The 15,307-nt window shown below is 39.5% G+C and overlaps 1 protein-coding gene and 6 non-coding genes across 7 annotated transcripts in view; all 7 read right to left on the bottom strand.

The window, feature by feature from the left end:
* The window catches only part of LOC114456503 (leucine-rich repeat and fibronectin type-III domain-containing protein 5-like), a 194,928-nt gene that overhangs the window by 76,051 nt on the left and 103,570 nt on the right, over positions 1-15,307 (bottom strand). The window lies entirely within an intron of this gene.
* Positions 4,811-4,883, bottom strand: trnav-cac (transfer RNA valine (anticodon CAC)). The gene has a single exon. It is a non-coding gene; the product is annotated as a tRNA-Val (tRNA).
* On the bottom strand, positions 5,270-5,342 carry trnav-aac (transfer RNA valine (anticodon AAC)). The gene has a single exon. It is a non-coding gene; the product is annotated as a tRNA-Val (tRNA).
* Positions 5,646-5,718, bottom strand: trnav-uac (transfer RNA valine (anticodon UAC)). Its single transcript has one exon. It is a non-coding gene; the product is annotated as a tRNA-Val (tRNA).
* Positions 5,808-5,880, bottom strand: trnav-aac (transfer RNA valine (anticodon AAC)). Its single transcript has one exon. It is a non-coding gene; the product is annotated as a tRNA-Val (tRNA).
* Positions 6,452-6,524, bottom strand: trnav-aac (transfer RNA valine (anticodon AAC)). The gene has a single exon. It is a non-coding gene; the product is annotated as a tRNA-Val (tRNA).
* trnaf-aaa (transfer RNA phenylalanine (anticodon AAA)) lies at positions 6,635-6,707 on the bottom strand. The gene has a single exon. It is a non-coding gene; the product is annotated as a tRNA-Phe (tRNA).

The following is a 15,307-nucleotide window of genomic DNA, read 5'->3' as shown; positions in this document are numbered from 1 at the left end:
AGAACAAAACCTGGTCCCGACCAGGTTAGTCATTCAGCCTAAGTTACCATGGTGTTTTAGCCTTGTTAGCGAGCTTCGTAGCACACACCGATGAAATCCTGGAAGTTAGCGCAATAAGAGGAAATCCATCCAGCTTCTTAGTATAGGCTCTTAACTCATTCAGTGCCAGCCTTTCTCAGATTTTCTACCCCCTCAGTGCCAGCCGTTTTTGAGCATTTTGACTGATTTTAAAGACCCACAGAAAATGTTCTACTATGACTATCTGAAATCTGACACCAGATTGTGAAAGATTTAAAAAAAGGAATTTGTTTCTGGCTCGTTTTGTTCTTTTGTAATCAGCCGTTGAATAGAGCAAGTTTTACACAAATCTTCAGTTTTAGAGCAAAAAGCTAAGAAAACAGCCTTTTTGTAAAAAAAACCTTGTCAGTGACTTTAAAGCTATTTTTTTTTGCTTTAGTGACAACTCTAGCATCTGAACATTGTTTCCTTATATAAAACAAAAAAAACAAAACACTGAGACTGGATTTATTATTATTTATATATCTGGGTCAAAGTTGAGAGTTTCTTGCTGTATTTCGACGTTCCTCCAACTTTCCCTCCCGTCAGTCTGCACACATGCAACTTCCTCTTCCTCCCGGACATACAGAGTGTCACTGCGTTCCCCTTCTTTTTTATTGTTTTATCTCACCATCGCCACATTATCAATGAGTTCCACACATGCTCTGGTTGAGTGTGCGCTGCTGGGAACGTCAACTCTCATACGTTGCGCCATTTTCTGTCTCGTAAATGCCTTTCCTCCTCTCCCTCTGAGCTCTGCTGAGCATGGATGATCTCTCCTTCTGACACGCAGAGATGACTCGTTCAGCCCGGTTAGTTGATGGTTTTATCTCACGATCTCAACATTATCTATAGTCCAGTCATGTCCACACATGTTCTGTGTTAGTATGTGGAGCTGTGAGCTGCTGGATACGTCACAATATCACTTCATAGCACCATAATCACACTCGTTCCTGCTTCTCCCCCCCAGCTAATGGTAGCATCAGTGGCTAATCTCTCATCTCAAGGTGCACTGATGCCATCTTCAGGGCACAGTTGGTCACTACAACACCCCACCGCTTAGATATTGATGACGGACCTCCAGAAGGGTGTTTTATAGTAATCCCCGTGAAAAAACGCAAATGATGAGTTATCTCGTCATTGGCACTGAGCGTTTGGATTTGAAATGATGACTCTCGTCAATGGCACTTGAGTGAGTTAATGTTAATGGGTGATAAAGCGTTAAAGACCAAAAACAATGAACCCACACACATATCTCCCCATTGCCTTGATCAGGCTGTGTGCTGCATTATGTGCTGCAATTCATGTACAGAATTCATACGTAGTCCTGAGGATGTCACGCTTCAAAACTCCTGTGCCTGCTTGGCTGATGGCTGTAGTTACCCCAGCGGCCGTTGCGTCACTATGGAATCTTGTTTCTTAATCCTGCCCTAAACTCCTTTAAAATTCCACATGAAAGTTATCCACAACGTAGATCATAACTGACATAAAAGACAATCTTAGGACATGATCAGTGTGTGTATGTGTACACGTGCTGGGTCCACTGTAATGTAGCAGAGACCTATGAATAGTGGTAGACTTAAATTCCTGGATCTGGGTTAAATGCAGCTCATTGCTGTGAGTTGCATATGTGCAGCAGTTTGCCATGTCTAAATGTACAGAGAGAGCACACGTAACCAGCAACATGCATGCTAACGCTTTTTTCGAAATAAATGTATATATGCATGGTAGGATAAATGCAAACAAATTCTTACCTAGTAATTATGGTAAAAATGCATCTGGAAACTTGAAGCTTCTGTATTGGATCATGGTGCAGTGTGCAGTGTTTCTGTGTGAGACACTTAAGTTTTTATCATTAGCCTCACAAACATGCAGATATGGCCCAGAAGAAGGCAAAGCAGAGGAGGGGGATCAGATTTTACTAACAAATGTAATGGAGATGAATTACCTTTTATAACCCCAGCTTATAACTCCATCTGTCAGCCCCAATAGCCATAACTACTGACAAGCTTATTATTTTGAAAGTTGCTAAGTGGTTCGAAGAAACTTGCATTATACTGTAGGTGACTTATTGTTGTAAACTGAAACTATAAATCAATTAAGCCAAATAATGAACACAATGATATTGCTTGTTGTGGAAAATAGCTCTGTGCAAATATAACATTCTTTTCTCAAGCCAAAACATGTAGTACAACTGCCAGTTTATCTGAAGATGATGCATTGGATTTTTATAGTGCACTCAAAGCGCTTTCAGGATATTGCATTGTCCCAAGGCTGACATGGCTCTATAAGATGGGTGTGATGACAGGGCTCTGCCTAACTGCAGACAATCTTTTCTGAGAATTTCTGGCTTTTCCCCAAACGTAGGACTCTGCACCAACCACTTGTGAAATGATCGGTGCAGACTCCAGTACCACATTTGGAGCCACTGGGATGTGTGGTTCAGCTCCCGCTCCCAGTGAGGTACTTATGGTTAGCCTCATGCTGCTGAAAGAGCAAAAAGAAATGATGTGAGGAAGTTCATTGAAGCAGTAGAGGTCTTTCGTTCTGTGGCAGCAGCTTTGTCTAAAACAGTGTAGAAGGTAGAATCTGTAGTGACTACTAGCAAAATGAGTCCTGTTTCTCACGCCTCCAGTGCTTCCTGTCATTCCTGGTGTAAATATAAACAACAAACCATGTCTGTTGGCTAAAAGTAAAAGGACAAAAGTATAAATAAGGTCAAAAATAATCATTGTAGCTTCCTGTTAACCTTGCTATTTACAGTATTATGCCATCCTCCTCTCTACAGGATTTTAAGTAGAAGGAGAACTTTGGGACGACCCGTGCATCATTAGTAAAGCTCTGTGTCCTGGTGCAGGGCTTCATGTCTCCCAATGAAGCCGTTTCATTTGCCCATGTCCGTGTGTGTGCGTAACATGTCCGTGAAAGTCTGCATGTTTATGCTTCCGTCCATCCGTTCTTTTTTATTTAATTTATTTATTTTCTTAAATACTTTATTGCATTACTAAAGAAACAAAATGTTATTTTCACATTTTCACAGACAGCTGTCATCAAAAGTACACTGCAATTTCTTTTTGTATTTTTTTTAAACACAAAAGAGACAAAAATAGAACAGAACAGAACAAAGAAAACAATGAATAAATAAATAATTACATTAACATACATAAAATTAAATTGGGGATAATTAAAAAAGTGTAAGTGCCTTTTTGTGAAGTCTACCACATTTTATTAATGTTTTGCAAGTTATCTCAAATTTTTTAATGATGTTTTTCATCATCTAAAGTTTGCTCTATCCTTCTCAACCAAAAATGTATTTTGGGTGAGATTTGTTGTTTCCATGTCTTTGTCACCTGCTTCATGGCTGCAACACATAAAACATTAAAAAGTGTTTGTTTATTGTTAATAATACATGTATTCCCTAAAGGTGTTCTAATTTCAGGTTTTGGTTTAGTTCAAAGACATTTATCAGTACCTTCTCATCCACTTTTTTCATTATATCTATATCTTCTAAGCAGTGTTGGGCGGTAATGTTACTTTTGACAGTAACTAATACTCTAAAGCAATATTTTTTAAGGAAATAAACACAGTTATCGTTACAATATGGTGCGTTTGTCCGTTACTTTACTAGCTGCAGTGTACTTCCTTTTTGCAGTGGCGCTATACCATATATTTTTGCAGGATGCCGTACCAACCTTCATAAAGCAGAAGAAGAAGAAGCATTGTGGGCATGTCTCTGTTTACTATAACGTGTGCTAATTATGGCGAGTCAACGCGAGATCAAGACAAATTTCTCAAAGTGGAAATACGCACATTATTTTACCAATTTGTCTCCAAAAGATACATGCATCAGTGAAGCTAAGCTAACGCTGCGTTGGTGGACGTGATAAAAGCCTCTGCACTGAAACAACAGCGGCTGGATTTGAACAAACTGTTATCAAGGGACAGATCAGCAAAGCTTTTGATCGGTAGGTTGTTGAAAATAAGCAGCCTGACACTACTGCTGAGTCACTGCTGAGAAAAATATTGTGAATTAGTTTTTCCACATTTGGTTTTGTAAGCATTTTCAACAGCAGAATGTGCACTTGGAATGCAAACAGCTTACTTTACATTACTGCGCTAAGGTTGAAAAATTGCTGTTTTAATTTTGGAGCAGCTGTTTTGTGCTTTATATGAACATTTTTTGTTTTTTTAATAGCAGAGTTGATCAAAATGCATTCCGAATGTTAATTCAGATTGCTTTCATTTATTTTAGAAGATTTTATGTGTTTACGTTGTACATTGTTGCTAGTTTTTTTACATAAGCTGTAAGGGAACATTCTAAGGGCTAAACACAACTGTTTTTATGATGCTGAAGCCACTTTAATGATTGATCTTTGATTCTGAATAATATTCAGGTTGTTTGTGTTATTTATTTCAGAATTCCTTGTAACATTTTCAGTTTCTGCTGGTCTCAGGTAGATAAACTGGTATTGAAAGAATACTTAGTGTTTGAGTCAGATTGGTGTTAGTAAAGACTAATACTGAGTTTATTACTGTGAATGTAAATGATTAGAAACTGTAGGGTTGGATACAATAACATTTCGAACCCAGGACCTTCTGCGTGTAAAGCAGATATGATAACCACTACATCATGGAATCAACAGAGGCAAAAAAGTCAGAAATCCAATACTATGGTGTACAGGAGCCAGCAATGCCTGAAATTAAGTTAAAAGCATCACTGATGGTGCCACATCACGTCGAGTACATGCTAAAGTGATTCCACAGGGGATCAAACCCTGGACCTTCTGCGTGTGAAACAGATGTGATCACCGCTACACTATGGAATCCTCTTCCTTAATAAAATAGGAAATCCCACATAATGGTTTCCTGCAGTTACGACGTACCGAAATCAAGTTAGAATCAGCAGTGACCTTCCAAAGGAAAGATGGCTTTATGTTTAGCCTTTTAAAACTAAACCACATTGGTTCTGCTTAAACTAATGTCATTTGGGTAGCTTTCTTTGAAATTAGTTAAGGTCTGATTAGGTCTGATTACATGGTTTGGCCAGGGCGTGGCCTCAGGTGTCAACATTTTACCCAGAAATATTGAAGTAACTCAAAACAGGGCATCTGATTCCACTGGGGATTGAAACAAGGACCTTCTACGTGTTAAGCAGACATGACAACATTTTAGAAGGTGCTGGGGAAAAAAGAATCAGAGCAGTGGCTTTAAGTGATTCCACTGGGAATTGAACCCAGGACCTTCTGCATGTTAAGCAGATATGATAACCACTACATCATGGAATCTATGCAGGTGCAAAAGTCAGAAATCCAATACTATGGTGTACAGGAGCCAGCAATGCCTGAAATTAAGTTAAACGCAGCACTGACTGTTCCACATCACGTCTAACATGTGGTAACGTGATTCCACTGGGGATTGACACAAGGACCTTCTACGTGTTACGCAGATATGATCACCTCTACATCATAGGATCAACGCAGGCCAAAACGTCAGAAATCCAATACTATGGTGTACAGGAGCCAGAAATGCCTTAAATTAAGTTAAATGGAGCACTGACGGTTCCACATCACGTCGAGTACATGATGAAGTGATTCCACAGGGGTTCAAACCCTGGACCTTCTGCGTGTAAATCAGACGTGATAACCGCTACACCATGGAACCCTCTTCCTTAAAAAAACTAGGAAGTCCCACACAAAACTTTAGCATTTTAGAAGGTGCCGGGGAAAAGGAACCAGAGCAGAGGCTTTAAGTGATTCCACTGGGGATCGAACCCAGGACCTTCTGCGTGTTAAGCAGATATGATAACCACTACATCATGGAATCAACAGAGGTAAAAAAGTCAGAAATCCAATACTATGATAAACAGGAGCCAGCAATGCCTGAAATTAAGATAAAAGCATCACTGATGGTTCAATATCACGTTGAGTACATGCTAAATTTATTCGACTGGGTCGAACCCTGGACCTTCTGCGTGTGAAGCAGACGTGATAACCGCTACACCATGGAATCCTCTTCATTAGTCAAATAGGAAATCCCACACAATGGTTTCCTGCAGTTACGACGTACCGAAATCAAGTTAGAATCGGCAGTGACCTTCCAAAGGAAAGATGGCTTTATGTTTAGCCTTTTAAAACTGTACCACATTGGTTCTGCTTAAACTAATGTCATTTGGGTAGCTTTCTTTGAAATTATTTAGGGTCTGATTAGGTCTGATTACATGGTTTGGCCAGGGCGTGGCCTCAGGTGTCAACATTTTACCCAGAAATATTGAAGTAACTCAAAACAGGGCATCTGATTCCACTGGGGATTGAAACAAGGACCTTCTACGTGTTAAGCAGACATGATAACATTTTAGAAGGTCCCGGGGAAAAAGAATCAGAGAAGTGGCTTTAAGTAATTCCACTGGGAATTGAACCCAGGACCTTCTGCGTGTTAAGTAGATGTGATAACCACTACATCATGGAATCTATGCAATTGTGAAAGTCATAAATCAAATACTATGGTGTACAGGAGCCAGCAATGCCTGAAATTATATTAAAAGAAGCACTGATGGTTCCACATCACTTATGTGAGAAAGTGACTCCACTGGGGATTGAACCTAGGATCTTCTGCATTTTAAGCAGATATGATAACCACTACATCATGGAATCAGAAATTCAAAAAGTCATAAATCCAATACTATGGTGTAAAGGAGCCAGCAATGCCTGAAATTAAGTTAAACACAGCACTGATGGTTCCACATCACGTTTAATATGTGGCAACGTGATTCCACTGGAAGTAACTCAAAACAGGTCATCTGATTCCACTGGGAATTGAAACAAGGACCTTCTACGTGTTAAGCAGATATGATAACCACTACATCATGGGATCAACGCAGGCCAAAAAGTCAGAAATCCAATACTATGTTGTACAGGAGCCAGCAATGCCTTAAATTAAGTTAAAAGTAGCACTGACGGTTCCACATCACGTCGAGTACATGATGAAGTGAGTCCACAGGGGTTCGAATCCTGGACCCTGTGCGTGCGAAATAGACGTGATACCCGCTACACTATAGAATCCTCTTCCATAAAAAAATAGGAAATCACACACAATGGTTTTCTGGAGTTACGACGTACCGATATCAATCTAGAGTCATTTGGGTAGCTTTCTTTGAAATTAGTTAAGGTCTGATTAGATGGTTTGGCCAGGGCTTGGCCATAGGTGTCAAAATTTTACCCAGAAATATTCAAGTAACTCAAAATAGGGCATCTGATTCCACTGGGGATTGAAACAAGGACCTGCTACATGTTAAGCAGATATGATAACATTTTAGAAGCAGTGGCAGCGTAGCGTGCCTTGTGAGCCAGGTGGAGGTGGACGGAGCAAAACCTGACACAGCGATACACATCTATAACAATGAGTGGCCCAAAAAAAAAGAAGAGTCGACAGTGAGAGCTGAGTGTTAAATAATGAAGTAAATGCTTTTTACTGAAGTTCTGTCAAAGGCTGTATGCCTTATTATTTGCAAAAAAACTGTTGCGGTTTTAAAGAAATAAAACATCCACCTTCACTTTTCCTCCAAACATGCTGCTAATTATGCTAATAACCAGTATTAACAAATTATGTTGGAGGATTTTTTTTCATGCAAATACTTTTTATTTAACTGAGCTACTTTTACACACACACACTATATATATATATATATATATATATATATATATATATATATATATAAAATAAAATAGAATATGTCTCCATTCTCTACCAGACACTTTGAGCAGCACTGCTCTACTGACAGACCTGTCTCTCCTTAAATGTACAAACGTTTCTTTAGAATTGGGGCTAAATTTGGGTGAAAGTTACAAATCTGTATCGCATATGGTTGATTGTTATGAAATTTTATAAATATGAACTTTAGACAAGGAGAAGAAGAATGTATGTATGCATCGGGTGCTCACCTGGCCCGTCTGTCCATTTTTTAAAAGTCCATGTGGTCCCTGAGCCACATGGACTTGAGAAAGTTTTCCCACCCCTGAGCTAGAGGGAGATTGTTTAGTTATCAGTTTAGTTTATCAGTGTTTTATTCTTGACACTTTACTCTAAGGTGTCTACATAAGAGTGACATGAGTGTCTTTGAAGTAGCATTAATGCTCATGATACTTGTCATGTTATGTTTATCACAGGCTTGTGTGACTCTAATGTAGACACCTTCAAAATAAAGTGTTACCATATCAATCAATCAATCAATCTTTATTTGTATAGCGCCAAATCATAACCAATGGTATCTCAAGGCACTTTACAGTAGAGCAGTCTTAGGGACGGACTCTTCATTTTGTGGATACACACATATGCATATATACGTATATACACATACATATGTATCCCACACCCAACATGAATTCATCATGGCGGCAAGGAAAACCTTCTGTTAAGCAGCAGGAACCTTGTGTGGATCCCATTCCTATGATGAACAGCCATCCACGTTATGCTGTGTTGGGTGTGTGCAGAGGAAAGGGTGGAGACAGAGTTGTTGAGACTCTGTAACTCCACACTGAGGATCCCACGGACCTGCAAGACAAAAGCCAGAAGGAGTACAGGAGCAAACACACAAGGGAAGAAGCAGACATAGAGGGAGTGTTTGAAAGAGTAATGGGACCCTCTCCGGTCCCTCTCTAACCTAAATGACCTCTCTCTTAACGCCCTCTCCAACCTCTCTCCAACCGAGCATGCCAGACCCCCCCCCCCCCCCCGGCAGTCTATGCCTATTGCATCTTAATTATGAGCTATGAGCTGGTTCCTAACTAAAAGCTTTACCAAAGAGGAATGTTTTGAGCCTAACCTTAAAGGTAGAGAGGGTGTCTGCCCCCCGAACCGTGGTTGGTAGATGGTTCCAGAGAAGTGGGGCCTGATAACTGAAAGCTCTTCCTCCTATACTACTTTTAGAGACGAATGGAACAACGAGTAGTCCAGCATTTTGAGAGCGTAGTGTTCTGGGGGGATTGTATGGCACTACAAGCTCCTTGAGATAGACTGGTGCCTGTCCATTTAGGGCTTTATAAGTGAGAAGAAGAATCTTGAATTCTATTCTATATTTTATGGGAAGCCAATGCAGAGAGGCTAATACAGGAGTAATGTGATCTCTTCTCCTAGTTTTAGTCAGTACACGTGCTGCAGCATTTTGAACCAGCTGAAGTGTCTTAAGCGACTTGCTCGGGCAGCCTGCTAAAAGAGAGTTACAATAATCCAGTCTAGAGGTAACAAAAGCATGGACTAGTTTTTCGGCGTCGCCCTGAGACAGGATAGATCTGATTTTAGCAATGTTACGGAGATGAAAGAAGGCAGTTCTTGAAGTTTGTTTTATGTGAGAGTTGAAGGATAAGTCCTGATCAAATAGAACCCCAAGGTTTCTAACAGTTGTGCTTTGTGCCAGAGTAATGCCATCTAGGGCAGTTAGGCTAGCATAGGTTTCTCTAAGGTGTCGTGGGCCCAGTACAATGACCTCAGTCTTGTCTGAGTTGAGAAGAAGAAAATTTTGGTCCATCCAGGCCCTAATGTCCTTTAGACAGGCCTCAAGTTTAGATAGCTGATTTGTCTCACCTGGATTCATTGATACATACAGTTGGGTATCATCAGCATAGCAGTGAAAGTTAACAGAGTATTTTCTCATAACATTACCAAGGGGGATCATATAGATACAGAAGAGGATTGGACCTAGCACAGAGCCCTGAGGAACCCCGTAGCTTACTTTAGTGTACACAGAAGACTTATTATTCACGTGTACAAACTGGTACCTATCAGATAGGTAGGACTTAAACCAGTTTAGGGCAGTCCCTGTGATTCCAAGTAATTTCTCTAATCGCTCTAGTAGAATATAGTGATCTATAGTGTCAAAAGCTGCACTAAGATCTAATAAAACCAGCACTGAGAGTCGTCCTTCATCTGAAGCCCAGAGTAGATCATTAGTTACTTTAACTAAAGCAGTCTCTGTGCTGTGTTGAGCTCTAAAGCCTGACTGGAAGTCCTCAAACAGGCTGTTGTTTTGAAGAAATTCACAGAGCTGAGCCGCCACAACTTTCTCAAGAATCTTTGAAATAAAAGGAAGATTAGATATAGGCCTGTAGTTTGCTAAAGTGCTGGAATCAAGAGTAGGTTTTTTGAGAAGGGGTTTGATTACAGCTACTTTAAAGGACTGTGGCACGTAGCCTATTGATAGGGATATATTTATTGTCTCCAACAAAGATGGGCAGACCAGGGGAATAACTTCTTTAAACAGCTTAGTTGGGATCGGATCTGAAAGGCAGGTCGATGGTTTGGAGGATGAAATAATAGAGTTAAGTTCCTGAAGTCCTATATGTGTGAAACAGTTTAGGTTAGGCCTATTTACATTTAATGGTACAGCAGGCCCAGGTGAAGGCAGGGAGTGGCTAATTTTATCTCTAATCTTGTGAATTGTATCGTTAAAAAATGTCATAAAGTCCTCACAGCTGAGGGCTAGAGGAATCATGGGCTCAATAGAGCTCTGACTCAGAGAATTCTGATATAAATTCAGAATAAGGGCCTGGAGGACGGTAAATTATCGCAAATAAGACTGGCTGGCAGGTTTTTGATTTGGTATGAGATAAATTTAGAACCAGGCTTTCAAAGGAAGTGTAATTGGCCTTTGGTTTAGGATAGATTAGGAGAGAGGAATGATAAATAGCTGCTACACTACCTCCACGGCCTATGTCTCGTGGCATATGAGTATTTAAATGACTGGGAGGAGTGGCTTCATTTAAACTAACATATTCATCTTGATACAGCCATGTTTCAGTTAAACAGAATAAATCAAAGTTATTTTCTGAGATAAGGTCATTTACTAGTAGAGATTTGGATCTCAGTGATCTAATATTTAATAGAGCACCGGCTAGGTCCTGCTTGCTAGCTTCGGTTTTGGTATCAGGGGTGCGGAACCGCTTCTCCAGATTGTTGATCCTCGCCTCCATATCTAACAGTACGCTACACTTTATGCAACTACCATTGTCCCTAAAGGAGGACGAGGAGTAACTAAACATCTGACACACCGGGCAGGAGAGCGGAGGGGAGGAGAGAGAAGCCATAGGTGCTAAATTTAAGATAAGCTAAGCTAAGGACAAAAGGAGGTTTAAAGGAGATTGCACTGCCTATAAGAGGCGAGATTGCTTTTTACTTAACCTTCGTACGTTTAACTGTACGGTAAAAAATTAAAACAAGTGTTTTCAAGGCTAAAATATCAATGACAACAAGTTTGATTAGAGTTAGCAGAACACAGTAGTAGAGCGCTGCAAGCAGCGGTAGAGTGTAAACAGGAAATGATCGATACGTCACCACGTCAGCATGTCCTAACAAAGCAGCAGCCACAATACACACAAAATAGCATATGTTGCTTAAGTCACAAAGGCATGTTCAAAAAATTGCCAAAGTCATTTATTTATCTTAAGTTACATAATTTACACACAGTGTTATTACTATGCCAATAGCCATCATTTGTTACATCCTTTTTGAGTGAAATGATCAATAAATGCCATATGTTACACTTTTGGTGAAGTTTTTTGTGTTTCCTGAAAAACTTGAAAAAATTGAGTTCGGCGATTATTTTAACAGGGTGATATTCAAAAGCTTTTTATAAAAATATGAAGTTTGCTGCATCCCTTATGTATTAGCTGATTTAGATAAAACTTTGTCTGCCTTCAGCAAGCTATTATTAACGTGCTATATTATCAAACTAATCAAACAGCATATGCAGAGTTTGCGGTGCCGGGGGGGGGGGGGGGGGGGGGGGGATTTTTTTTACCAATTCTTAATATAATTTAATTAATATACATATACAAATATTTTAAGTGCCAAAAACACAGTGACTAAGAAATAAAAAAAATGTCAATATAAAATTAAAAGGTTCACGAAATAAAAACAAGTAAAAAAGTTTTAAAGGACCACAGCAGCCGATGACATTTGACCCTCCTGCTTCCCGTAGCAGCTCAGAGCTTTGTTTACAACATGGCGGACATCGCGGATGCTCCATAGACTCGTAAGTTTGTTGTTTGTAGTGATGCACTGAGAAAACAAGCCAACTGGAACAAAAAACGTGCTTGTCTGGATATAAAGTGGTGGATTGGGCAGTGCTGTCCCAATCTATGGAGTGTGCATGCATTCCGCATGCAGCGAAAGGGGAGACTTTTAATTCCAAAATCTATGTTGTTGGACTTTTACATGCTTTGAATCGTTATGTATAATTTTATTCCTACCAAAACAACAACCCATGCAAAAAAACATCAGGGGTAAGGAATGTCATTAATGACTCATAGTGTCATTAATGATTTATTGTTATAGTTTTTAACAGCCCAAAACAACAAGGATTGATTGATGACGGCCATTTTGTTTCATCTCTCTTGTTCATGTTAGTTCAGTTTAAATGACTTGGAAAATAGTTTAAATGATGCAATAAAAGTTTGAACATGGGAGACAAAACTATTCCGACTACAGCAGTGAATATGCTTGTTACCCACACTACTATTATTAGTAGGCTATTATTAATAATAATTATATCATTAGTAATAGAAATAATAGTAATTCAGAAATAGAGAGCTGTTCTGTCCTTCAGTGATGTGCTCCGAATGTCCAAGGTTTAGATTTATTTTGCACTTCTGTTAATTTGACACTAAACAGCGCGGAACCTTTCTCATTGTATGACTTCCTGGTATATCCATAATACTGATGAACAGACGACAACACAAGAAACTACGAGGAGAAGTCATTGCTGTGTTTCGTGGGCATAAATTTTTTAATAATAATTTTATTTTGATCTTTTATTTGGAATAGACAAAAACATCAACATGACATCATATGCAATAAAAAAATACCATCCATAACTGACCTTCCAGTTTTATAAGCTTTGAGTCCTAAAAGTGAGCAACACCATCCTTTCTCCTGTCCTGTGGTGAACCCACTCTCCTCTGATATAGTAGAGGAGCTTCAGTGGTAAAAAATAGAAAAACAGTCCCTGTAAAACCTGTGCCGACAGCTACCTCGAATAAACAGGCCGGATGAGGTTCACTTGCTCGCTGAAAGAGAATTACAGCTCAATGAATGAAAGAGCAAAGAGAGCTAAACTATGTACAGAAGGTTAAAAAAAGGTGGGTGCAGTCACAAAACAAACAATAAATAAGAGTCACAAAATAATTGAGTAAGTTACAATATAAAATATAAAAAGTTAATGAGGTCGGTCAGAAGCTTCTCCAATCTGCGGGTAAAAAATAGAGGTAAATAATTTATAGTTCCCACATTCTGGTCATCTTTCCTCTCTTTCGGGATAACTGAGATGGATGTCTCCCTCCAGGAGGGTGGGATTTCTCCCTCCTGGAGGACATGGTTAAATGTGGTTAGTGGGACTAATTCTGTCCTAAGGCTACGATACCAGTGAAAGTTGTTGCCATCCGACCCAGCTACTTTTCCTGATTTAAGTCTGGTGATAGCTGCATTGACTTCCTCTGCCGATATCAGTTTTTTATCAAATTCTCATTTTCAGAGTTCGTTAACGAGCATGTCTAGATAACTGAGAAGGCATCAGTGTATTCCTCCTCGGGAGCACTAGGTTCCCACCGAATGTGTCTTCTGCGACACCCGATGCATCTGCCACACAAAACGTTCCGCAGGTTTTGTAGGATCAAAAAATGCCCCCATTCGCTTCAGATGCACGTCTGAAGCGAATGGACCACCCACCAGCGACACATCCAACTCGGTGAGTTTCACTGCCTGCTGCACTCCTTTTTCTCCTCTTATAAACATAAACCACCAGTGAAAAAAGCTGGTGTGATTAGCGACAATTCTTGCGAATGTGCAAATATGACAAAAAATCGGGAGCGCGCTCGCACGGCCAACGCTCTTGACGCGTGGATTGACTTTGTATGTAATCTGGTCGCAGGAACATTTCGTGGCACATCGGTGTGAACACAGCATAAAGGTCCCTGGAGAAGACCTCGGAACATTCCTGAATCCCTTCCAATTTGGTTACCAGTATGTTAGCTTTTGGGTTATTGATTATAGTACTGTGCTCCTGTTGTTTCCGTAGTTTGTATGCTAGGTATTTAGCTGATTTCTCTTTTATCTCATAACATTTATGCTTTAGGAATTTTAGATTCTTCTGGGCCTCCTGTGAATAATAATCACTCATTTCTTCCTGTATTTTCCTAATTTCCTGCTTTAACGTGGGATTTGGGTTGTTTTTCCCTTTGGTTCTTTTTAGGTGAGAAGTAATAGAGATTTATTTACCTCTCCTGTGTCATTGGTTTCTAGAAATACTTTTATATCTTTATTTATTTTCTATACAATTGCAATATATATGTCAGTTAAAAGTCCACAGAGTATTAAGTTTTTTTCCTTACCACCTGCATAGACAAAGAAATGGGACTATGATCAGATAAATCCCACGTTAGTATGTCAGTCTTTAAAGCTGCAGTATGTAGAATCCTCTCTTTGCTCTGAAACCTAACCTCCCTTACCAGCCCGTTCCTCCCAAGTATGTTTGTGCCTTCATTCTATTGCTTCTCCAACACGGTCTGCCTTTTTCCGCTTTATTTGCCATGTAACTGTTGTGTCTAACGCCGCGATGGAGACTTCTGCTGGAACTTCCGTCATTTTACTTTTACTATCAATGGTACATGAACGCGCATGACTTCAGTGAACCAGCCAATAGTAACACCCAAAACATCTTCCTCAATCTTTACAAGATCGAGGAATTGTTTAATTCAAAATTTAAATTGGAATAAACCAGCCACTTAATTAGGATTTAAGTTTAATTCGGAATTACATTTGCATTCGGAATTAAGTGTTTACAAGGTCAGTTTAAAGAGGATTTCAATTTTGTTCTGAATTAAAGCTCCTGTGTAAACATAGCCAATGTGGGTAAAGTGCCTTGCCCAAGGACATAACAACAATAAATGAGATAGAGCGGGATTTGAACTGCCAACTGTTCAGTTATTGGACAACACACACTAACACTGAGCCACAGCCACCTGTATTTTTGCCATTTGCTGCTAATTGTTGCTTTGTCAGTACGTGTTTTTAAGGCTGTTTACTGTTAATACTCTAATACTAATTTTGGCAGAATTGACCTCATTATGTTAACATTTTTTAATCTAATTTAATTAAAAATGCTATTAGTCATTAAAAAACAACACTTAAATGACATCAGCATTTGTATATTTGCTAATTCAAACCCTGCTGTCTGTCTGTTTTCCATCCAAGTTTTGCAGAAATG

This window comes from Gouania willdenowi, chromosome 22, assembly GCF_900634775.1.
Source record: "Gouania willdenowi chromosome 22, fGouWil2.1, whole genome shotgun sequence".
Classification (NCBI taxonomy): Eukaryota; Metazoa; Chordata; class Actinopteri; order Blenniiformes; family Gobiesocidae; genus Gouania; species Gouania willdenowi.
The sequence above is the reverse complement of the archived record's forward strand: the minus strand, read 5'-3'. Positions and strand labels throughout refer to the sequence as shown.